This window comes from Polypterus senegalus, chromosome 3 (assembly GCF_016835505.1).
Source record: "Polypterus senegalus isolate Bchr_013 chromosome 3, ASM1683550v1, whole genome shotgun sequence".
Lineage (NCBI taxonomy): Eukaryota > Metazoa > Chordata > Cladistia > Polypteriformes > Polypteridae > Polypterus > Polypterus senegalus.
Window position 1 is genome coordinate 51,685,728 of NC_053156.1, and position 26,871 is coordinate 51,712,598.

Genomic DNA, 26,871 nt, shown 5'->3' on the forward strand with positions numbered 1-26,871 from the left:
CATACGGACATTAGCATGTGTGCAGCGTTTTGGACCGGACTGTACATAATGTGGAGCAATAAACTGCAGCGTACACAGTTACTATTTTACTATTTTACATGTTTCACTTGCTTTTTTCATTTGTGCCACATTTTAATTTAATTCTTTAGAAAACAATGTATTTTGAAGTAGTGAATACAGTATCCCCAAGGGTTTAGCCTTTTCTTGTTTGCACATTTTTTTCTTTTGTGAATCTGTCGCACCGTTTTTGTCGTTGCAGTGCCACACAACATACCAACCAGGTGGTTCATTTTTATCTCACTCAATGTCGATACCCACGCACATTGCCAGTGTAGGATTTTCTCCTGTCTATGTGGTGTACCAGGCCTACTCCTCTGTTGTAACTCCTTCCTTCCTGGTATCTTGTTACCAACCAGGTAGCCTTCCATTACAATGTGACCAGGAGCCTTGTGATTCATCTCTAAACCCAATCAATGTGAAGGGGGCCAAACATCCCAAACAGAATATTTGTATTTATAAAAAGGAAGAAAAAACAAAAGGAGTTATTTAAAGAATGACAGAAAGGAGCAAAACAGCACTCCCGTAACCACTCCAGGCCAACTCTACAAGTTCAGCTTGCTGTCTGACTGATAGGGGGCTCACCTACTTAAACCAGTGTACCATTAAAGGGCTCCCTGCTACTCCTGTCCCTCACACTCTCATGCATGCCTTCCTGTCATCTGTCGAATGCTTGCTACAACTGTCAGCTCCACATTTAGTCAGTCTCTGGCCATGAGGCAACACTAAACCTAGTGTCATTTCAGGACATACTCTAAAACTGACTCCTAGTTTGGGGGTGGCCTCCTTTTGCTACAGCTTTGTCTGGTTGTGCCTGGGAACCCCTTCAGCACTAAGACTTTATTTAGTCTCAAGAGAAGGACAGTATGGACCCATTAATCTTCTTCTTGGACTGTCATCTCGCTGGTGGCCTGAAGTTGTTGCCACTTCAATGAAGGATGCTCATCCTCCTAAAATGGTCTGATGCTTGCCCGTTATGGACTTGCAGCTCTCTTGTGCAGGTGTTTCTGTATCATTCCCTGGGACATGTATGGGATACAGTGGACACACCATCCTCCTCCTCCTCCTATTCACCCAGATCGCCTTCAGCTCTGTGTCATTTTGCAGTGGCCCTTCCCTGCCCTGTGCCACCTTGTGTGGCTCAGTTTTCCATTTATCACCAGCTTCTTTACCACCATACATTGAGTAACTCCTTTATAGGGCATACCTGCTAGTGGCATAGCTAGCTTGCTGAAGGCCCCTGTGCAGCGCCCCTCCTGTCTAGCATAACTGTTAGTAATTTATTCTCAACTAGATCTTAGTGGCCAGCTGGGCAGTGGCATCCACGATAGCGTCACTATCAGATCACACGCTGGTGACGAACAAATCAGCTCTCTACATGGAATTTTTAATAACTTTTTGAAATTGCTTTATTACAGCTGCTTTAAGATAGCAAAAATAAAATAAATTGTGGGAATGGAATGTGGAAGATGTGGGTAGTAGTGGTAGAAGTACATACATATATGTAAAATGTGGACAGAAGATAATTAAAATGTAACGTAATCTAGAAAGTAGAAACTGTTTTGTGCTATAAAATGAAGCAATTTCAATTTGTAACAAAGTAAAACGACAACACTGGCTGACAGGATACTACTACACAATCGACCTGTTTTACACAAGTTCTGAGAAAATGCAATCCTCACAGTAGAGACACTAATGCACAGTAAACCATACTAAGGTACATAATAAAACAGATTACAGATATGTTAAACTGTTAAAGCTTACAAAAATGGAACTGACTGACCAAGTCACAAACCATATCTATATATACAGGGTGACCCACGAAAAAGTAGCCCGCCTCCCTGGCGAAAAAAGGCGCCCTTCCATAAAGAAAGAAAGAACTTGAAATGCAATCTTTACAAAAAGTGCTGAAAATGATCTCCTTGTGCGTCAATGCATTGTTGGGCGTGCCTTAACATGTTGTCATATACGCAACGCAACTCTGGGGTGCCAATGCTCCAAATTGCATTACGAATATTGTCTTTCAACTGGTGTAAAGTTCTCGGGTTATTAGCGTACACTTTTGCCTTCAAATTGCCCCACAGATAAAAGTCACAAGTGCTTTAAGTCTGGCGATCTGTAAATGTCTCCCGAATTTGCGACAGTGACACGTGTGACAAGTCGCGTCGTCCTGTTGGAAGAAGGCGTACTCACAATTCTTTGTGGAATGGAATACATGTCGCGCAGCTCGTACTCATACGTTTACACTACGTCTACACAGCTTTCGTGATGAGCGTGGTCAATCGGCGCGCCACTCTGGCAGGAAGGCGGGCTACTTTTTTGTGGGCCACCCTGTATATAATTCACTAAGGGCAGGCACGACAGTGACCGCAAGTAAGACAGAGCCCTGCCCGCCAACTCTAAGACCATGGGATACGCACAACAGAGCCCCGCCCACCAACTCTAACCCTCCTACCGCGTCATGGGATACACACGACAGAGCCCCGCCTGCCAACTCTAACTCTCCTCCCACATCCACCCTCAAAACCGGTCCCGCCCACATGCTGCCGACACGGCATTCCTTGCCAAGCATCTGTACTACGTTTAAATCGCTCAGTCCAATCCAACAGCAGCTGTACAAAAGCTTTTCGAGGAAAACACTAGGCAGAATTTACGACGATACAATGCTGCCCCGACATGTCACACCAATGTTGCAGCGATTTTCGTCGGAGAAGATGGTGAACCGCCTGCCGAAAGGGACATTTGCATCTGTCCCATAGGCAACTCCTGTAGACAGATTTCCACGCTCAATATGAATTGCGATCCTATGGTTTACCCACTTTTATTCCCTTACGGAGACATTGGCTGGCACAAAGATTTACAACATGCTCCAGATAAAAGAACCGGTGACTCGGGCATTAACCAATACTTTAGTACTGTGTTGCGTAAGAACAGGACGAAGTCTAGAAATGTTTCGGAGATGGAAGAAAGCAGTCCGAGAAATGTTACTTATACGGGATTAATTATTATTACTATTAAATAATTCCTCCCGTATAAGTAACATTTCTCGGACTGCTTTTTTTCCATCTCCGAAACATTTCTAGACTTCGTAATAATAATATTAAATAATTGCCATTATTAGTGTATAAATGGATATAAAAAATTGCATGTAAACGATTCGCCAAAATAGTTTTTTCATCAGAAAACCCAGTTTCCATGTCTACCTGTATTAGTTTAAATGGCACTTTTACCACTCGCAGTATGACGGACGCGCTGACTTATCGTGTCGACAGGGCAACACTGTGAATGCAACGTCTATCTACGTATATATGTCTTATGTTTTTCATAGCCTGCTACAGGAAGGTACTCTCTCGACCACTGGCATTGGTTTCGCTCCTTGCTATTTTCGTTATACTGTGATGGTGGTTTCCTAAGCCTTTGTTATACTGAATTCCTTTCTCACCGTTTTCAGTTCCTATTCTTACACCGCCGTGGGCTTCGGCTAGTTATGTATAATTATTTATGTGACGTCCTTCAAACCTTCTTCCATTCACGTCCGCTATGGCACGCCAAAGGTCGCCAAATTTGGGAGTGTGCACTTCTCTGTAAAGCGGACTAAGCCGTGCTGTACCTCCGATTATACCTCCGATTATACTCCGAACTACCGAAGTCTAAATTCATGTAGGCCTGCAGAATGCATAATGTAATCACGGATGGGATTGGTTTTGCCTGGTAATGGTGCAAACATGGCACTGAAACTGTGAATTATTAACACAATAAACTGTACAAGTGATTTAAGTTATTAAAAAGTAAAAAAACCTATACGGCCCCGAGAGGTCCCCCGAGCTCGTAGGCTAGTGGCCAAGTAGCCTACCAACAGAACATGTGTATTTCACATGAGATGAATGGACAAGATCAAAGATTTCAGGTAGCTTTAAAAACCAAATGGTAATCGGCACCTGATGGTCTAGCACACATTTCGTCACAGTTCCATACCCCAATGTCCCAACCTTTGGCTCTAGCAGGAACTCTGGAACATGAAGTATCGGTAATGAAAGTCAGTGGACACAGCTGAAAAATGCACGCAAACACTGCAATGATTAAGATGAAAAACAAACAAAAATGTTAAAAAACTGCATTTACAACACTTTTTTAACGAGCTCCGAAGAATCAGCCTTTAAGTAAAAAGAATGTTTAGCCTGCTTACTCCCCCTACCCAAAAAACTCGGGGGTAAAGCTTCCCCTGTCAAACAGGAATAACGGTCTATTGCACTACCTGTAAATCGCCCTGCCAGCACCTTAACTCTTCGCGTACTAATGTTTTCTTGGACTGAACTGAACTCTTCGGCTGGCGAAAAGACCGCCTTTTGTCCCGGGTCGACTGTCACGTGATTCGGGTCTAAACCCTTCTCTCTCCCTGGACACACGCCTAGCCCAAATGGCGCACGCGCTCATAGCTTGCCGGTACTCTGCAGCACCTCGCATCACGTCTGCGCCGTATACCCCCGACCCCCGGCCCGCGACGATCATATGCTAGTTACTACAGGTCATACATAAAGGCACTGTGAGAAGATAGCAAGATTTAAGCAGAGTAACACACTGGTGGCAGTCATTCAGCTTGAGAAAGTGACACTGGAATATGCCTTTTAAAACACAGGACTCATTACTGATTGTCATGAACAGGATAGAGCAGCCGACAAACCAGCTGAGTTCCATTGCTGTCTGTGGAAAAGAGGGGAGTTCAGTTGACAAAGGATAAAGAAAAAATCTTTCAGGTGATCTGACAGAGCCTGATTACTGCTGATTCATGCTGACGTGAGAACAAGGGCATAGTGAGAGCTGTGTGCGTCCCTTGATATGAGCTGAAAAATGTCTGAATGCTACAGGATGTTGTGGGAGAGCAACAAGTTTGCTAAACAGGCAGAGTTAATTTGCAAAACCTGTGGGGATGCTGCAGTTAACACCCCATGCTCAATGCTTTGATGAGGCTGTTCTTTCAGGTTATTCTTAGGATAAAGTGGAGGAGAAACCCATGTTTACATAGGTATGTCTAATAAAGTGGCTATTCAGTGTATTGTAGCGATCTGGGAAAGAAATTGCCACTGGGCAGAGTGTTTAATTATAAATAGTTAAAAGAAAAAAAAGAAAAAAGGGGCGGGCAGAGACACAACTGCCACTCTTAATAAAACAGCCTCTAGGGTGCTGGGAAGGTGGGTTGGGTTTGTTTTTTGCTGTTTTCTTTGCCCTGACTACGTTGTGGTTGTCGGTTTGTTGAAGTAAGAAGTAAAGTGAATAAAAAACATTGATTAGTTCTTTTATTTGGTAATTTACCACCACTTGTTTGTGAGATTCATTTGCCCGTCTGGAAAGGGATACTACAGTAAATACAGATAATAATAATACATTTTATTTATTTGTAGGCACATTTCTAAACACTCGAGGACACCGAACAATAGATGAAACACACATTATAAACAAAACTAAAATACAAAATTTTAAATCAGACAAAGCAATTGTAGTCAAAGAGAAAAAGCAGTCTTAAATGAGTTTTAACTTTAGATTTGAAAAGTGAGAATGAATCAATATTTCTAAGCTCAGGTGGTAGTGAGTTCCAGAACTGGTGATAAGACAGACGAAGGGGACAGTCAAGTGGATGGAGGAAGAGGATCGGAGGGTGCGGGAGGGAATGGCAACATGGAGGAGGTTGGACAGATATGGAGGGACTAGGTTGTGGATAGCCTTAAAAGTTAGTAGGAGAATTTTGAATTGAATGCAGAACTAAACTGGAAGACAATGAAGCTGCTGCAAGACGGAGTGATATGGTGAATAGAGAGGGTTCAAGTAATGATGTGGGCAGCTGAATTCTGGACCAGGTGAAGCTTAATAAAGAGATTTGAGAGAAAGACCAAAAGTGAATTGCAATAATCCAGACGAGAAGTGACAAGGCTATGAACAAGGATAGCAGTAGTGTGGGGAGTGAGGGAGGGGTGAATACGATTAATGTTACGCAGGTGGAAATATGCAGACCGGGATGTTATTGATGTGGGACTGAAAGGATAAAGTACTGTCAAGGATAACACCCAGACTCTTAACCTGTGGGGAAGCGGAGCCAGAGGAATTTGTTATCAATAACAAATAAAAAATGATTTTGGATAATGTTGAATTTGTACCAATGAGGAGAACCTCAATTTTGTCACTATTTAATTAAAGAAAATTTGAAGAAAACCAGGATTTGATTTCTGCTATGCAGTCAATAAGTGAGGAGGGTGGAAAGGAAGCAGTAGGTTTGCTAGTGAGATAGAGCTGGGTGTCATCAGCAGTACAGTGGAAGTTAGTGTTATATTTATGAAAGATATTGCCAAAGGGAAGGAAATAAATAATGAAAAGGTAACAGTGAAGAAGTAACAGTGGTGGGTTGGGATGTGAAAGTTTTAAGATGAACAAACTGAGTGTGGCCTGATAGGTAGGATCTAAACCAATCTTGTGGTGTGTAGGTAATGCCAATCAAAGATAATCTATTAAGAAGAGTAATGTGACAAATAGTATCAAAGGCTGCACTCAGATCAAGAAGGATGAGAATAGTGATTAAACCAGAATCATCTGCCATAAGGAGGTCCTTAGTAATTTTGATAAGTGTCGTTTCTGTACTATGGAGGGGTCGAAAACCAGACTGGAACTGTCCATACAGATTATTTTGAGATAAATGAGAGTGAAGTTGAATAGCCACTATTTTTTCAAGAATTTTGGAAATGAAGGGTAGATTAGAAGTAGGACAAAAATGACTGAAATTAATCAGATCGGCACCAGGTTTTTTCAGTATGGCGGTTATTGCAGCAGTTTTAAAAGATGAAGGAACAGTACCAGTAGTAAGAGAAGAGTGGATTATAGCAGAAATAAGGGTGACCAGAGAGGGGAGGCAGGCTTTGACCAGAACTGTAGGGAGGGGTTCCAGTTGACAGGTGGATGGCTTAGACTTACAGACGAGATCTGTGATTTCTGAGAAAGCAGGAAGCTGAAAAGAGGAAAATGAAGTACTGGAGGAATCAGTACAGAGAGACTGGTGTATCCTCTGATTTTTTTTCATTAACAAGGGACATAAGGGAATTGCAAAAATCAGTTGAATAAAGGTGAGTAGGTAAAGAATCCGGGGGTTGTGTGATATTATTATTAAGCAGTGAAAACAATGACTTGGTGTTACCTTCATTGGAAGAAATAATATGAATATAATAGTTAGATTTAGTTTGAGCAATAAAATAATAATAATTGAGTATGTGGTTTTTGTACATCTCTTTGTGAACAAAGAATCCAGTTTTTTTATACAACCGTTCAAATTTCCAGCCTTTGGCTTTCAAAAGCCGAAGTTCAGGTGTGAACCAGGGAGCAGAAAAGGAGAAAGAAACAGATCTAGTTTTTAACAGAGCGAGAGAGTTAAGAATACTGTACCATTAAGTCCAGTGTTATAGTGTCAAACCAGTTCTTCAGAAGTGGATAAATTATGAATATCCATAAGAGAATCAATACTAGAGGAAAGAAAGTCCAAGTTAATATTCTTAATATTATGGAAAGACATGAGACAGGAAAGCTTAGTATTGGAAACTATACAGTAGATATGAAGACGTCTGTGAGGAGATGCTTGAGACTGGTTGTCATATGCTTATGGCATTATATCAGTGTCTGAATATTGTGGCACTCAATATTGTGACACCATTGGGCTTTGTTCAGTACATTTCAAAAGACATCTGTTTAAAGACAGTGTGATAAAAGAACTGGAGAAAGTGTGACTGGCTGGGTTGAAATGGGAGCTGTGAAGACACCTTGGCGCTTGCTGCTATGCTGAGAGGAGAAGAATATTTATGCTGTTTTAAGTTTTAAAATTAGCCATTCATGTATTTTTAGGCACTTCAATAATTCTTGTTCTTCTGAAAGATTGCTGTCACCTCTGCAGCATGAACCCGGGCACATTGTTATATTTAATTAAACTCTCACTTTCATTTATTTATGTTTTTATAGGGTTACAATTGTCATGTGTGGTAATCAACATGATGCCATGATTAGTGCGCAGAAATGTCTTACCTTGAAATGTCTGTCTTCCTTACCTGAAAAATCTCAGAACACTTGTCATAAGTTATCAGTGACAAATTTAAGACAAGGGCCATCCATCTATTATGAATGACTGCAGAAGTAAACCTCAGAAGAAGCCACACAACATTTTTTATATTATTCATTTGGAAATTACCAAACCAGAGAATGTCTGTCCGGTTTGTTTATGAAACTCCAGGTTGCTTGTTACATGCTGTCCTAAGCTAGATGGCCATGTCACTCTACAAGCAAAATAACGAAAGCAAATAAATTCCAGGTCTTTTTGCACAAATACTATTAAAGTTTTTTCTTGCACTTATAAAGATCTCAGAGCCACCTTTTTTATTCAAAATAGAACTTCTTGGTATTGGTATGCTTCTGCATGCACATACCAATGAAGTCCACAGTCCACACTTCAATGCTTGAAGCTATCACCACCAAACCATTGACAGAAGAATCTTCCTCTTCTTCTTTCGGCTGCTCCTATTAGGGGTTGCCACAGCGGATCATCTTCTTCCATATCTTTCTGTCCTCTGCATCTTGTTCTGTTACACCCATCACCAGCATGTCCTCTCTCACCACATCCATAAACCTTTGCTTAGGCCTTCCTCTTTTCCTTTTCCCTGGCAGCTCTATCCTTTGCATCCTTCTCCCAATATTGCCAGCATCTCTCCTCTGCACATGTCCAAACCAACACAATCTCGCCTCTCTGACTTTGTCTCCCAACATCCAACTTGAGCTGACCCTCTAATGTACTCATTTCTAATCTTATTCATCCTCGTCACACCCAATGCAAATCTTAGCATCTTTAACTCTGCCACCTCCAGCTCTGTCTCCTGCTTTCTGGTCAGTGCCACCATCTCCAACCCATATAGCATAGCTGGTCTCACTACCGTCCTGTAGACCTTCCCTTTCACTCTTGCTGATATCTGTCTGTCATAAAATCACTCCTGACACTCTTCTCCACCCATTCAGAAGAATAAACTGAGAAAAACAGTACAGAAAAGCAGTACAACTTGCGCTGAGGAATTATTTGATCGTGACACTCCGTAGACAACCATAACATTTTATGTTTAATTTTGGCTGTATGAGAACAGCACAACCAAATATAGTGCCCCTGCCCAGCACTTTGACAAACTGCTTCATTAAAGTGGATTTTTCTAGACCTATAGTAAGGCTCTGTGCTCCTCCAATCTAAACCACAGCCATCTGTCATGGGTTTTATGTGTTTGAATCTTATTTCTTGTAATTTTGAGCTTTTTTCAAATTAATGTAGACTTTGTGATTATTTTTTTATCACCATTATATTTTGACAATCCCACAATGTTCATCACCATTTTGTGCATTATTTACTTTAGAAACAACTCTCGTTACCATGCAGTGTGTTATGAAGTGACCGTCTATTCATTATTTACATGTTTGTGTTCATGTACCTGAATGATTTAGAACTGGTTTAGTGCAGGGTTTCTTAAACTATGAGTCATGGTTGTCGCCATTGGGCCATGAATTACTGTTGTATTTGATGGTAATCGGTCTTGGATGGTTTACAGATTGGGTCATTGTTGATTAAGCACTTGACTTTGTTATAACGATCACCCTCAATTACCCCGCTAATCCATGATTTTCCATGCATTGATGGACATTCAACAATAAATGGACCTAGAAGACACTAAAAAGGCAAGATTAGTGTCACACACACAAAAAAAAAAAGTTAAGAAGCTCTGGTTTAGTGGTTCTCTTTATGCTGTAATCCAATTTTAGTGTTAGAATTGTTAAATGCTTTTCAGTTCAAATTATGAACATTTATTTTGATTTGTTTCAAATGCTATTTTGTTTTTTTGCAGGCATTGCTTTTTTTTCTAACCTGTTTCTGGGTAGTTTCAGCGGCTGCTTGGTTTAGAGAAGGCAACCCCAACATTCATCACTTAATGGGTTATAAGTTCAGTCTCTTTTTATACTCCCTCACCCAAGTTTGCGGACACGGAAACCCTTTTTGTTGATTGTTATTTTGTTTCTAAAGTTCAATATTCTAAAAGCTTTTTCTAGTTTTTGACTCACTCTTTCTATTCTATCTACGTCTTCTCTTCCAGTTACATTTCAAATAGCATTACTAGTTATCTACCATTATATCATGACAGTTAGACATTACGTCAATTGATGTCATCTTCCTATTGCTAGTGTCACGTTAGCTGTGGTGCTCTAGTTTATGTTCTGCCTTCATTGATAAATGGCAATAAAATGGCACAGTGCAATGAACAAATAACAAAGTCAAAACGAGCTGAGGTCTTAGCCAAAAATTGTTATGGTGCTTGCAAATTTGTACATTTCTTCTGGGCCTAATAAACTTACCTATTGGACTTGATACTATTGCTTTGGACTTGATACAATATTGCTTTACTTTCAATTTCTATTCACATTTTGATTTGTGACCTGTTATTATATAGAAACTGCCATGGCCATCTTTTTTTTTTTTAGCAAACGCTGCCATTTTGGTGTTTGTAGCCACAGAGCAATGGCTCATTGTCAGTGGTCCTGGTTCCAAACCTTGTATCATTCTACATCATTGTTGTAAAACATGTACTGTATGTTTTCCATGAATTATTGTGAGGGAGTGAAAAGACCTGGGGCCTCATGCATAACACTGTGCGTAGAATTCACACTATAACATGGCGTGCGGGCAAAAGCAGAAATGTGCTTATGCACAAAAAAATCCAGATCCATACATCTGTGCAAACACCAGCTTCCACGTTCTTTTGCTCCATAAATCCCAGTCAGCGTGAAAAGAAACGCACGTGCATGCGCCTGCTGTCCCGCCTCAACTCCTCCCAGAATTACACCTCTTTGAATATGCAAATCAATATAAATAGCCCTTAAGATCAGCCTTCCGTGAAAAGACAATGGCAAATGCACGAGGGAAAACAGAAGAATTTCAGCAAATACCAAGTGGAGGCAAGAAAAAAATGTACTATTTATTGGTTTAAAAAGTGGTACAAACAGCAAAAGGAAGTTGATCGAGTGACATAGCGTGTTGGAGAAACTCGAAAGCTCAAGTTCACAAAGTCGCACAGTGCCCGAAATAAAAAAGAACTTTACACATTTTCACATATGAAAGTCGCTATGAAAAGGTGAGTCATGGCCCACCATCTGAGTGTCATATAAAAGCTTATTGGGGTACAGAGAAAAGAAAAAAATAGCCACACAGTGGGAAAAAAGCTTGAAATGTCAACTTTAATCTGGAAATTTCCACTTTAATCACATAGTTTATTTTGTCATTAAAGTAGAACATCATAAACTTCATCTTAAAATTGTTTAATTTACTAGTTTCTCAAATCCCATTGTAACTAAAGTAGCACGTTAAATGCTTTGTTTTGTATTTGATCTTCTATGTGCTCTGTGTGTGTGAATCACTATGTGATTTCGGGCTTTCTCTTCCTCCGACAGGACACAGAATCCATTACATTCGTGATATTACAGCTCTCTGAATAACTAAAATACTGAGATGTATATGTGATATCATTTTCATGTGTGGTGGATTGCCGGCATTTTACTCCGGCCCTCACCTCCTGGCCGCTAGGAGGAGCTCTCCCGAGAGTATATACGGGCCCCGAATTCCAGCAGGGCCTCATGGACTATGTAGTTTTTATACACAGCCCTGCTGGATACCTTGGGGGCCACTGGGAACTCATCATAAACAGTACTTTTCTTTACCCCGGAAGCCCGTCGCTCTTCCTGTGACAAACTTCCAGGGTGAAGAAAAGTACTGTTTACCCTGACCCGGAAGGAATAAGGACTTGTGGAACTGTTGGGCAGAAAGACTTTCGGGTCAGGAGGAATAAAAGGACTCTGGGAACTCCCAGACAACGAACTGAGCTGGGTGGTAGGAGGGCAACGCGTCTGGGAGTGGAGGATTGTTGATTATTGGTTTATTATTGTTATTGTGCTTACTTTTCTTTCTCCAAATACCCAATCGCCATACAATGAGCTCTGCAGTAGACGTTAAGCCATCTGCAAGCTTAGAACGCCGATTCTTCAAAACTTTTAAGGAACATTGAAATATCTTCATAGTATGTGATTAATTATTCTATCCATCTTTCCTTCCAGTGTCGTGTCAGCACCAGCAAGAATACAGCGCGAGGCAGGAACAATCTGTGAACGGAGCGCCATCGGCCTCCTAGCGCTGGGGCACCTTGTTCTCACATGTTTAATTATGAACAATATGGATTATTTAAATGAAGTTAAGGTTTTATCTGTATAATATAATAAACATATTTTGTTGCATTTCATCTTAAAAATGATATTGTCATTATACGTAAATACACTCTTTATAAAAGTGGCTCAGGTTGTGCAATATTATAACTATAATGCAAGTTTACAGTGAGGTAACTGTACTTATAAGTACAGACAGTTCTACAAGGAGCACTTGATGGACTGATTGAGTGTGTTTAGAGTTCTTGGGATGAAACTGTTTCTGAACTGTGAGGAAAGGCTCTGAAGTGTTTGCCGTATGAGCGCAGTTCAATAGACAGCATGGCTGAGGCAGCGTGTGCTTGATGCTATATACCGATAATTCTCTTTCTGATCAGCTGCTGTACAGCTGTGATTCACACTCAGATACAGTGATATAAATACTCTGAGTGGTGCAGTGAGAGTAATATGGAAAAAGATGATCCGATGTGGCAACCCCTAATGGGAGCTGCAGAAAGAAGAAGAAGGGGCAGTGAGAGTAACAACGCTAAAGCAGCTATTGTATTTGGAATACTCTGACCATTCTTTGGACCATCATATTGTTACAGGTTAATTACAATCAGATGCATTAAACTAATAAACAATATGTGGTTAATTTCAGTGTTTTATAAAGCCGCGTCAGGAATGTGAATCTAAAAAAGAAAGGGTAACCACACAGGAATAAGTAGCACTGCTTTGATGCTGGGTGCCGCCAGTCTGCAAAACCGAGCACAGAACTAGCATACGAAAGGGTATGAGCTACCATGGAAATGTGCGTGGCTTTACGCCAAGTTTAGGTTTTATACATCGCGATTTGAACATGGAAATGTTCTTCTGCAATATTTTTGTGCGTACACACTGTTTATACATGAGGCCCCAGGAGATGATATAGATACAGTTGTGCTTGAAAGTTTGTGAACCCTTTCGAATTTTCTATATTTCTGCATAAATATGACCTAAAACATCATCAGATTTTCACTCAAGTCCTAAAAGTAAATAAAGAGAAACTAGTTAAACAAATGAGACAAAAATATTATACTTGGTCATTTATTTATTGAGGAAAATGATTGAATATTACATATTTGTGAGTGGCAAAAGTATGTGAACCTTTGCTTTCAGTATCTGGTGTGACCCCCCTTTGCAGCAATAACTGCAACTAAACGCTTTCCGTAACTTTTGATCATTCCTGCACACTGGCTTGGAGGAATTTTAGCCCATTCCACCATACAGAACAGCTTCAACTCTGGGATGTTGGTGGGTTTCCTCTCATGAACTGCTCGCTTCAGGTCCTTCCACAACATTTCAATTGGATTAAGGTCAGGACTTTGACTTGGCCATTCGAAAACATTAACTTTATTCTTCTTTAACCATTCTTTGGTAGAACGACTTGTGTGCTTAGGGTTGTTGTCTTGCTGCATGACCCACCTTCTCTTGAGATTCAGTTCATGGACAGATGTCCTGACATTTTCCTTTAGAATTCTCTGATATAATTCAGAATTCATTGTTCCATCAATGAAGGCAAGCCATCCTGGCCCAGATGCAGCAAAACAGGCCCAAACCATGATACTACCACCACCATGTTTCACAGATGAGATAAGGTTCTTATGCTGGAATGCAGTGTTTTCCTTTCTCCAAACCTAACGCTTTTCATTTAAACGAAAAGTTCTATTTTGGTCTCATCTGTCCACAAAACATTCTTCCAATAGCCTTCTGGTTTGTCCACGTGATCTTTAGCAAACTGCAGATGAGCAGCAATTTTTTTGGAGAGCAGTGGCTTTCTCCTTGCAACCCTGCCATGCACACCATTGTTGTTCAGTGTTCTCCTGATGGTGGACTCATGAACATGAACATTAGCCAATGTGAGAGAGGCCTTCAGTTGCTTAGAAGTTACCCTGGGGTCCGTTGTGACCTTACCGACTATTACACGCCTTGCTATTAGAGTGATCTTTGTTGGTCGACCACTCCAGTGGAGGTAACAATGGTCTTGAATTTCCTCCATTGGTACACAATCTGTCTGACTGTGGATTGGTGGAGTCCAAACTCTTTAGAGATGGTTTTGTAACCTTTTCCAGCCTGATGAGCATCAACAACTCTTTTTCTGAGGTCCTCAGAAATCTCCTTTGTTCATTCCATGACACACTTCCACAAACGTGTTGTGAAGAGCAGACTTTGATAGATCCTGTTCTTTAAATAACACAGGGTGCCCACTCACACTTGATTGTCATCCCATTGATTGAAAACACCTGACTCGAATTTCACCTTCAAACTAACTGCTAATCCTAGAGGTTCATATACTTTTGCCACTCACAAATATGTAATATTCGATCATTTTCCTCAATAAATAAATGACCAAGTATAATATTTTTGTCTCATTTGTTTAACTGGTCTCTCTTTATCTACTTTTAGGACTTTAGTGAAAATCTGATGATGTTTTCGGTCATATTTATGCAGAAATATAGAAAATTCTAAAGGGTTCACAAACTTTCAAGCACAACTGTAGGCAAAAGACATGATTAAGTGAAGCTAGAAGTTAAAACTGTAAAGATCAGAAGTAACTATATAACCAGAAACCAAAAGGGCAAGATGTTAATCAGATGTAGAAGTCAAAGCAAAAATCAAAAGAATCAGAAAATGTGTAAAATACGCCAACTATGCTAATATTTGAGAGGCTCTGATTCATCCATTGAGACAGACGCAGTCATGTGATGTTAAATACATTGCCACGTAAACAAAAGAAACAAGATGGCAATAATATTGAAAACAGAAACCTTGTATTAAAAACTATGAAATACACAAAAACACATGCACAAAGACATTTATGTTAAGGTCATTAGTGTAGTCATGCCACTGCATGTCTTTCTCTGTGACAATTTTGATTTCAATCTAAGCCTTTTTGTGGCTGTTTCTTTGTATTTTTTGAATGATTTTTGGCAAGGTTCTCTAAGACTTGGATTTTGGCTTGCGTTTTGGGCTTTCTCTTAAGACCATTTGATTTCTGATTTTGTCGCCTGTTTTAAGATTTCACATTTCACCTTGCACCCTTTAATTTTCCTATGCTCTTTATTTTCTTATCTCTAAAGCATTCCTGAAGCTCACTATTGTACAAATTGTTTTTTTATGGTAATCCAGAAACATGGATGCCATGTTTAGCATGACACTATCTTGAATAATGTCAGGAAGATGGCATTAATTGAAGTGACCATAGGGCAGAAATATGAGTTGTTTATAACATACGCATAAACAATAAAAAACTAAGCCTGTTTCTTTAAAACTTGTTAATTGCCTGATCAGTTTTCTTATAAAATTTCCACTAACTGTTCACAATCCTCCTTCCCAGGTGATCATTACACATGTCATGTTCTGTGCATTGTTAGGGCAGCTTTTCGTATTATTTTTCTAACTTTTTAAATATTTGGCTGTTGAAACACTATTTTGTTTATATTCTCTTTTTTTCTTGTTCCATAATTATCTACTCATATACTTCCATGTTAATTTCCAGGTGCATCCTGCTGTTCCTACAAAGCTGGCATCAACTTCTATAATGATACAGGGTTAGTAATGTTCCTATTCTTAGCTTTTATTTGCAAAAGAAAATATATATTATTGTTTACAAAAATGACTAATCATCTTTGTGTACTTCAGACTTGCCGAGTTTCAATTTCACTATGTCTGCTTCTGAAAGTCTCATTGATTTACTCCCTTCTGTTTTAACAATTATGATTTCACATTTTTTCTTAAGTGCATCTCACACTTTCCCTCATTAAGTGTAAAAATGAACCGATGTACTCAGTGGTGACGCATAACATCTTCCATGTGTATTTGATCCAGCCCTGTAATCAGGTCCTCCAACTTATAGGGAAAACTTGAGGGTTGGTGACAAGATTGAGACTCCAGCCACTGTAAAAACCTCACACTGTTCCAGTGTGGTGTTGGGGTGTCATCCACTGCACTCAGGTCCCAATCCAGGTGTTTTGTTGTGTGATGGGTGTGGCAATACGCTATCAATGAATGCTCCCAACCAGGTGATGGTAACCACTCAGCAGTCCTCTGTGGTTCATTATAACCCTTGTTTTGTTTATTGCAGTATTGTCTCATAACCTTTATTTTCTGATTCTTGTGGTTGTTTTTTCTTAGCCCCTTCTTTCTCTTGGTATTTTCTTGATTTATGTTTTGAGAAGATTTCTACAACCATGATCAAGTTTTCCCCAGCTTTTAGATCTCATGATAGTGACATAACATTATGTGTTATGAATATTATGAAAGTTTGATAGAATACTTTCAACAGCACTGTATTAATATGAAGTGATGCTGCATAGCCTATTGTCCCTGTCACCTTTATCTCCTGATTGACTACATTTTCATTAGATTCTCTCTACGCTCACATATGCCATCAGTTTACTTCTAGGTTAAAACTTAGTACATAAAAATGCCACAATCTCATTTATAGGTTTCACAATTTGTGCGTGACTTCAAAATATTGGCTTGAAACAGTGAAGCATTTCTGTCATGATTTGGGTTGTGTTCTACCCATGACACCTCTCTCCTGTTTTTTTTTATTTTCATATTATGTATTTTATTATTGTAATCCTCAGTTTTGTTAAGGTAATATTGCCTTTTTATCCAGGCTCCTGCCCTAAAGCTGTCTTAATGAGGATTAGTAACTATTAATCATGAAATAATTGCATGGTGGATAACGCACTTACAATAAAAAGCCTCCGTCTGTAAAAGCATTTATAACAGACTATACTGGCATTTACAGTATCTGCACATGTAACAAAAAAAAACACAATTGTTCCTTTAAACGTATATTTTAACCAGTCAAACCGAATATAAGTTTTGTTTAACAAGATCATCATCTATGATAGATGCCAACTCATCCGGTACATTGAATAATGAGTTGCTGAACTTTAGGTCTAGTTAGATTGCCTAAATTTTAATGCAGAATTGAATAAACTCGCCCAAGTGTCCTTTAAAGAGCTACTGTGCATCCCTAAGGTGACACAGAAGAAAATTCCAGTTCAGAGAGGTAGAAAGACTTGAGTCATAGTTGGATGTAACCTCAAGGTACGAAGTGGTCTAGTAAAACTGGGCCACCTCTGAGGTGGTTGACAAGGATGAAGAGCCCTAATGGGTCACCACTAAACCAGCTCCTGGAAAGAGAGAAAAAGTGATAGTTGGTGACTCAGTCTTTGAGATGATGACATACTGTATATATCTGCTTCCTTAACATGGAGTTTCTTACAGTGTGTCTCCTTTCAGGTGCACAGGTCAGAGACCTTCCTAGATATGGAGATAGGCTCTTGGTTAAGGCAGTATATTCAGGTGGTGTCATCCACATTTAAATAAATGACATTGCTTAAGGGTGTGCTGCCAGTTCTGCAAGGCAAAGTTACAGTGCTAGATGGTAAACTGAAGTGATGTAGTGATTTATGCCAAAAAGAGGAGGATATGATACAAAAAATGTATTATTTATTACTATATTTTATTTTAAACTAAATGTATTCTTTTAAATTAGGAAACAAACAGAAATCCAAACAGTAGTGATATATTGTATATTCATCTGACATTTCACAGTACTTTGTAATACTATTATTACAAAGTAAGCCAAAATTCTCAATGCCCAATTCAAAATTCTAAAACAGAAACAAAAGTTAAAAAATAGACATCTGGAAACAATAAATTCAAAGAGAGCTTGGTAATTTTACAAGAAAGGGAGCAAAAGAACACACTTAGTGACTAACTAATGCCACTGCACAGATGAAGTGGCTGACAAGTGTGGAGGCCAAACAGATTATAGAGCCTGAGGGCTGTTACCCATTTGGGGATCACATCCCTTCAATTAACATTTGAAATATCACCAACATTGACAAGGCCCCACAAGAAGTAACTAAACCAACTAAAGTAACACAGCTTACATAACTAATAGTTATGAAATAAGTAAAAAAAAATACACTTAAAAACAAAACAGTTTGTAAAGAGGAAAGAGACAGATACATAGCTAACAAAAACAAAACCCCAGGGTGAAACAAACTAAATAAAAAAGGAAATTCACACAAGTTCTTAAGATGCTATGCGTCGTCATTCCACGTAGAAGACTAGAACACTTAATGCTTGGCTCAGACCTTGTTTTGAGATAAAGGAGTTTATAGGACATTGGCAGACCCTTTGGAGTAGATGGTACCTTTACTGCTGGGGCAGGTTATGCAATATTAAGGATGTGTATAGGACTAGAAAACCAGGCCTTTCAGCCCAACAAGCTCACCCATCCTATTCACATAGATTGTCCAAAATAACATCAAGTTGAGATTTAAAGGTCCCTAAAGTCTCCACTTATTTATTCTGTGTGACTAATTGTGAAGAAAAACACTTTTTATTGAACTTTTTCCTAAACAAGTTTCCAACTGTGCCTAAGTGTTCTTGCTGAAGACATTTTAAAGTATGTAACAGTCTCAATCCACTGTACTAATTCCTTTCATAAATTTATAATAAGCTCCTTTAAACTGTCCTCATAGCTCATACCTCTCAGTCCCAGAATCAGCCTTGTCACTCTTCTCTGGACTTTCTGTAGTGCTGCTGTGTCTTTTTTGTAATATGGAGACCGAATCTGCTCACAGTACTCCAGATTAGTACCTGCTAGAGCATTGTGTCACTTAAACACAACCTCCTCAGACTAGTAGTCTACACATTGTGGTAAATAAACTAACATTCTGTTGACCTTCTACACTGTCTCGATGTATATAGTGATGAGTCCACTGTGACTCCCAGGTCCTTCTCATAATGATAATTTCAAGTTTCAAATCTCCAATTGTGTATTCAGATGTAATATTTTTACTTCCTACGTGTAATACTTTACTTTACATTCAATTTCATCTGCTACAATTCTACCCAAGCCTGTATACTGTCCAAATCCCTCTGATTTAGCTGATTCTCCATTATTAGTCTTCACCTAGTTTGACATCATTTACAGACTTAACCAGCTGATTGAGTTTATTCTTGTTCAAATCATTTATGTACAGTATATTAAAAAGAGCAGCGGCCCCAGAACTGATCCCTGATGGACACCACTTTTAAAATCACCAATGAAAGAAGGTAAACAGTCTTATGGTAAGTCAGGATTGTTCAGGCTGTGTTGTGATTTTAACTTGTCAACCTTTTGTTGATGGAAATCTGTTATCCAAGTAATGATACCTTTGCATATAAATTCTTATTAATAAAGCACTATGAAAGATCCTTAGAAATGTTCTTTCTTACTTCCACTGTTTAGTACAACAACAACAACAACAACATTTATTTATATAGCACATTTTCATACAAACAGTAGCTCAAAGTGCTTTACATATTAAAGAATAGAAAAATGAAAGACACAATTATAAAACAAAATAAATCAACATTAACATCGAATAAGAGTAAGGTTCAATGGCCAGGGGGGACAGAAAAAACAAAAACTCCAGACAGCTGGAGAAAAAATAAAATCTGTAGGGATTCCAGACCATGAGACCGCCCAGTCCCCATAGTAAAATGAAAACAAGACAGTGTTCATGATTTTAATTTTCTTTTCTCTGGACTGAATTAACAAAATAATTGTTGCAGAGTAGCTCACTAGGCAATGACCTTAAAATACAAACAGGAGATCACTGTGGTCTTTTTACTGAAGGCAGAGCTTCACACATTCCAGTGTAAAAGTCTAAGAAAGTCTAAGTCTGAGAAAACATTCTGCAGCCTCATTTGTATCAGTGTTATTTGTCAATTCCCCGTGTCATCATCCTAACAAGACAGATTTCCAGAATAGACTATTCAGGACAAGGATCGTAGAAGTCAGGATAAGCTGTATGATTGAATTGGATGACATATTATGAGGCAGCTCCAGAAGTTTGGACAGAGCCTGAATCAACTCATTTGCATTTAAGATAGGAGCAAACTAAGGAGAAGGACTTGTCAAAGCCTTGAAAAGAAACTGCCACTGAATCTAGTATACTCCAGCTAGCTAAAGCTTCCTTCAGACCAGGGGTGTCGAGCTCTGTCGCAGTGGTTGCAGGGTTTCATTCTAACTCTTTTTCTAATTAGTGACCAGTTTTCACTGCTAATTAGCTTCTTTTAATTGAGTTAAATTTTAATAGCCTTATATTTAAGGAATTAGTCCTCTGAATGTATTCCTTTCTTCAATAAATGGCAGCCAAACAGAAATGAGATGTGAAACGAGTTAACAGGGATTTCAAACTCCAACCAATTTCACTCCAACCAGACTCTTAATAAGAAGCTGACTCTTGCTGTTAATTAAACTCATTATTTAATTCCATGGCTTTTTGCTGCTCTCATTCTGCCACAACAGACATTTCCAAAACTTTTGAATTTTTCTGTTTTTTCTAAGAACGTCGTCAAAATGTTTTGGTGACCTGAGAGATCAACCTTACTGAGACCATCACCTTTCTTTATTTCCACATATTGTGTGATGGGCACGGGTGAGCTAGTCATGTGGCGGCTTGTTTTGTGTCTACTTAGTGTTTGGCTGCTAATTAAGGAAAAAGCGACAACTAAGGGGCCTGAGTCAAGTTAATTTAAAACTAAAGCAAAAGAAGTTAATTAGCTGTAAAAATGGCTCACTAATGAAGAAGATGGTTAGAATGAAAACCTGAAGCCACTGCGGCCCTCCAGGACTGGAGTTTGACACGTGTGCTTCAGACGACCATTATGTGACCCCCCCACCCCATTAAGCCACATGCAGTTAAAACCAACCCCTAGTGACATGTGCTGCCATAGCAACCAGAATCCACAATGGCAAAATGACCTTCATCATTAGAAAAGTCCATAAAACTGTCATGGAGTGTGTTAGGTTTAACTGTTTTTCTGATTTTTAGTGGTACTAAGAGGCTTTGCCCCCTGCTCACTTCACTCGCCCACCACTACATGCCAGCCGCTTTGTATCTCTGCCTCTCGCGTTGTTAAGAGGGGCGCTGAACGCATGCTAAGGAGATGCGGTTGCTTCTCCAAAACCCCCTCTTAAAGGGTGATACCATGGCAAACAAATCCATTTTTTTTTAACCTCCTCTATGCTCAGTCAGCTGGCTTGCTTCTGCTGCTGCTGCTTGTGCCTAGTTGTGTTATCTGCACGTCTTGCAGCGCTTGGAACATTTGAAAGCCAGTACAGCAGCTGTCCTTTTGTCTCACTGCCTTGTCTCGCAGGGACATTAAAGTGTCTCTGAGAAAATCACGTCTCGACCCAAGATTTTTTTATTATAATAAAGAGAGTTCATTATATTTTAGTGTTTTTTTTTGTATTGCTTTTTCATGGTCGCAGCCATGCTGTCATTTGATTTGCACTGAACATTAGAACAATCTAGATGAGAACAGGCCATTCGGCCCAACAAAGCTCGCCAGTCCTATCCACTTTATTCTTCTAAAAAAACATCATGTCGAGTTTTGAAAGTGCCTAAAGTCTTACTGTCTACCACACTATTTGGTAGCTTATTCCAAGCATCTATGATTCTCTGTATAAAGAAAAACTTCCTAATGTTTTGTGTAAAATTTGCCCTTAACAAGTTAACTATGTCCCCATGTTCTTTTTAAAATAACAGTCTTGATCCACTGTACTAATTCCCTTCATAATTTTAAACACTTCAATCATGTCACCTCTGAATCTTCTTCTGCTTAAACTGAAAAGGCTCAGCTCTCTTAATCTTTCCTCATAATTCATCCCCTGTAGCACTGGAATCAGGCTAGTTGCTCATCTCTGGACATTTTCTAGCAATGCTAAGTCTTTTTTTTGTAGCCTGGAGACCAAAACTATACACAGTACACCAGATGAGGCCTCCCCACTGAATTATAAAGCCTGAGCATGACCTCCGTGGACTTGTATATAGCAGTATATAGCCTAACATTCTATTTGCCTTCTTAATTGTTTCTGAACATTGTCGGGAAGTTGATAGTGTAGAGTCCACTATTACTCCTAAATCCTCATAAGATATACTCTCGATTTTCAGACCTCCCAATGTGTATTCAAACGTAACATTTTTACTTCCTATTTGAAACACTTTATGTACTGACATTAAATTTCATCTGCCACAAATCTGCCCAAGCCTGTTTGCTGTCCAAGTCCTTCCATAATGATTTAATGGATTCCAGCTTATCTACCAATCCACCTATCTTGGCATCATCTGCAGATCTAACTAGCGTGTTACTTATATTTCTGTCTGAATCATTTATATACAGTACTGTATATTAAAATAGCAGCGGCCCTAGCACTGACCCCTGTGGAACACCACTCTTAACATCAGCCAGTTCTGATGAGGTTCCTCGCACCATCACCCTCTGCTTCCTGTGTCTGAGCCAATTCTGCACCCATCTAAAAACATCACCTTGAACTCCCACTTCTTTTAGTTTGATGCCCCACCTCTCATGTGGCACCTTATCCAATGCTTTCTGAAAGTCAAGATAAATAATATCATATGCTCCACTTTGATTATATAGTTTTGTTGCTTCCTCATAGAATTCCAGTTTGTTAGTAAAACATGACATCCCTCTTCTGAACCTAAGCTGACTTTTCAGAAAAACACCTGCACTTGTAATGTGTGTTATATCAGAAATAGCAGTTCACACGCATATAATGCTTAATTACTTTTTTATTAACATCCATACCAACAACAAATACTTCCGTTTTCCTCCTACAACCCCCCACATCCGCTTCTACACAGACATCACAATGTGTTGCTCAATCTTATCCTTAATAATCCTTTCCATTAATTATCCTGTGATGCATGTTTCGCTTACTGGCCTGTAGTTGCTTGGATCTGCCCTGTCACCCTTTTTATATAATGGGATAATATTTGCCATTTTCCAGTCCTTTGGAATCTCTCCAGTGCACAGTGACTTCCTAAAAAGGTCAAAGGTTTATATATGTACTCAATAGCCTCCTTAAGAATTTGAGGGTATACATTATCTAGTCCTGGTGATTTGTTCGGTTTCAGCCTATTTAACCTGCGTAGTACTCCTCCTCCCTGTATAATTTCCAAATCCTTCTGTACCTCCTTAGTAGTCCCGTTTGCTACTAGGAGGTTTTACACTTCCTCACTTGTGAAGACCTCAGAAAAATGAAAGTTTACAGCTTCTTCTATTTCACTGTCTGTATCTTTTAATTCACCTTTACTACTCCTGATGCACTTCACCTCCTCCTTGACTGTGCTTTAACTACAAAAATACTGAAAGAATCTCTTAGGGTCATATTTAGCCTTATCTGCCATACTCCTCTCCAATTGTCTTTTAGCCCCTCTAATATTCTTCTTAATGGTTGCCCTCCTATTCTCATACACCTAACAATTCACTTTGGAGTTATTAACCTTATATGCTTTATACAGCTGTTTTTCCTTTGCAGCTTCTTTTTTTAACTGTTTATTAATTTCTTCTTATTAATTAGAAATTTAGTATGCACCTGTCCTGCCTTATATGCAAACATTTTTAAACCTGTGCCACTACTCCTTGACTGTCTCCACACTTAAAAGCATATCCTAGCCTATCTTCCTTAGTCTTTGCCACATTTGCTCAAAATATACCCTACCAAAGTTTATCTTATCAATTTTTAGTCTTTGCATCTACATTCTTACAACACACTGATAATCTATATATATAATTCACTAAGGGCACGCAAGACAGTGAGTGCACGCAAAACAGAGAGCCACGCCTGCCAACTCACAGAGCCCCGTCCACCAACTCTAAAATCATGGGATATGCACGACAGAGCCACGCCCACCATCTCTAATCCTACTTCCGCGTCCACTGTTGCTTTCGATGAAACAGCAATAATTAGCAAACAAAGATAACTGGCAGTAACAGAGCAAAATTCACAATTGGTATGCCAGTTTGAAAAGATAAGTTTTGAGAGTAGTTTTAAAATGTGTTATTGAATCGAGCTGAATTTGAGAGAATTCCTCAGTTGAGAAGCACTATGAGAGACGCTCGAGCTCCCATAGCACAGAGTTTGACGAGTGTCAGTCTGTAGGAGATCAGTGAGGTTGTGGAGAGCTTTAAATGTTAAGAGCGGTATTTAGTTATTGTATTCTGTAGTTAACAGGGAGCCAGTGAAGTTGAGAGAGAATAGGTGTAGTAAGTTCAGTGGAATTAGAACAGCAGGTTATTATCCTGGCAGCAGAATTTTGAATAAATTGTATGTGATGTATATGTTTTTGTGGGATGACAGATAGAATACCATTACAGTAATCTATACATGAGATGACTCGGGCATTAACCAATACTTTAGTACTGTGTTGCGTAAGAACAGGACAAAGTCTAGAAATGTTTCAGAGATGGAAGAAAGTAGTCAGAGAAATGTTACTTATACGGGAGGAATTATTTAATATTATTATTATTATTATTTAATAATTACCATTTTTAGTGTATAAATTGATATAAATAATTGCATATAAATGATTCGCCAAAATCTGTTGTATTTAAACGATACTGTTTAAAACGTTATTATTTTTTCACGTCTTCCTGTATTAGTTTAAATGGCCCTTTTACCACTCGCAATAGGGCGCACTCACTTATCGTGTCGACTGGGCAACACAGTGAATGCGACGTCTATCTATATATGTCTATGTTTTCCGTAGCCTCCTACAGGAAGGTACTCTCTCGACCACTGGCTTTGGTTTCGCTCCTTGCTATTTTCGTTATACTGCAATGGTGGTTTCCTAAGCCTTTGTTATACTGAATTCCTTTCTCACCGTTTTCCGTTCCTATTCTTACACTGCCGTATGCTACGGTGGGCTTCGGCTAGTTGTATTATATTATGGTCACTTGACTCTAGTGGTTTAATCAACCTCTACACCCTCAATTCTATCCTGATTATTACAAAATACTAAATCCAGACAAGCTTCCCTCTGCGTTGGTGCGTGAACATACTGTGTTTTAAAAACAGTCACTAATTACTTCTAAAAACTCCTGCTGTTGTGGTCCACCATTTGCACGTTTGTCCCAGGTAGTATTTGGATATTTAAAGTCCCCCAGGACTCTAATATTCCCCTGTAAACTTGCTTTTTTAACATTACTACAAAGATGTAAGTTGAAATTAATGTCTGCATTGGGTGGTCTATAACACAGTCCTAAAATAAGGTCTCTTTCCAAGTGATGCAACATGTCCTCATTAAGAAGTAGCACATCATCCAACTGAAGTGGACTTACATTTAAATTCTGTTTGGCATAAACACCAACCCCATCTCCTTTTCTCTTCTGTCTATCCTTCCTAATAAATGTGTACCCCTCTATGTTATACTTATCCCTATCTTTGTTATTTACTTAGGTTTTGTTATTGCTATATCATAATTATGCTATACTACATACAGCCCCAACTCACTTGCCTTATTTTTGATACTTCTATCATTAAGGCAAGCTATTTTTAATGGGTTACCCCTTCTAAATGTTGGATTAGAATTTATATTACTACGGATTTTTGTTTCTACATTGTTGTTTGTTCCTCCATGTATAGTTCTAAACCTGGCCTCTCCTAACCTCCCTGCCCTCCATTCCCTAGTTTAAACAATCCTTGACTAGCCTACTCATACACTTCCCCAATACATTGGTGCCTCTCCAGTTCAGATGTAACACGTCACAGCGGAATAGGTCCCATCTGTTTCAAAATGAGTCCCAATGCCTCATAAACCCATACCCTTCTACCCTGCACCAAGATTTGAGCCACACGTTAAGCCTTCTAATTTCCTTAATCTTATCTGGACTGGCATGTGGCACAAGCAGAACTTCAGAGAAGACTACCTTGTCAGTTCTGCTTCTCAGCCTGTCACCTCTTTGAATTTGGATCGCAGAACTTACAGACTCCCCTTATGTATGTCATTTGTTCCAACTTGGACAATGATAACTGGATCCTCCCCCACTCTGGCCAAGAGCCTATACACCCTTCCAAGGAGGTGCCCAAACGGTGCACCCGGAAGACAACACACTGTGTGAGACCCTCTGTCTCTGGAGCAAACCTGCACTTCAATTCCCCTAATGATTGAGTCCCCTATCACCACCTCTCTCTTTCTGGGAACTAGTTTTGAGGTAGATCATTGAGGCTCCTCATCCCTGCTTACTGCCCCAAAATCATCAGAGATACCAGCTCTGTGAGGATCTGAAAACAGTTTGACAGTTCTAATTCTGGGATTGATGCCTCAGGACAGTGTGCACCCTTTATCCTACACCTTGTGACCATGACCCACCTATCTCTACTTGTCTGGTCTGGAATCTCCTCCCGCGCCACCTCTCTACTAATACGCAGGCCAGTCAACTCCTCCTCCAGTTCAGTGACCCTGAGCTGGAGGTGCTGGATCAGTTGGCATATCCTGCAGATGCAGCTCTTATAGACTACTGGCTCCTCTAAATAGTCCAACATCTAACAGGACTTACATTGCACTGGCCTCATTATTTAAATTTGATTTAGGAATACTAAGGGCTCTTTTATACTTCACGCTCAGAATGTGTACACACCCGCATCATGGCTACCACTCGTTCCCAGCGTTCATTTGACACTTCCTTTGAGCAGGTCCTCAGAAA